The sequence below is a fragment of the Tupaia chinensis genome, unplaced genomic scaffold (genome assembly GCF_000334495.1).
Source record: "Tupaia chinensis unplaced genomic scaffold, TupChi_1.0 Scaffold138416_1, whole genome shotgun sequence".
Lineage (NCBI taxonomy): Eukaryota > Metazoa > Chordata > Mammalia > Scandentia > Tupaiidae > Tupaia > Tupaia belangeri.
The window spans coordinates 53,988-54,229 of NW_006198314.1; positions in this window are offsets into that span (position 1 = coordinate 53,988).

Sequence of the window (242 nt, forward strand, 5' to 3'; positions counted from 1 at the left end):
GTTTTACAGCGGTTGCTAGAGCGTCTGCTGCCAGTTAGCACCTCCCCCTCCTTCCCAGGACGGTAGCTAGGCAACCGTCGGCCCACTGGGATTGCGGAAGCCCGGCGGCCGCCTTAGTGCCTCTGGCGGCGAATGTAGAGCACTGCAGGCCCCTGTCACCATTTTTACCCTCCCTTCTCTCCACCCCCTTTGCCTCCGCCCACCCCTCCGCCACTTCGGCTCCTCCCTGTGCTTCTCTCTCA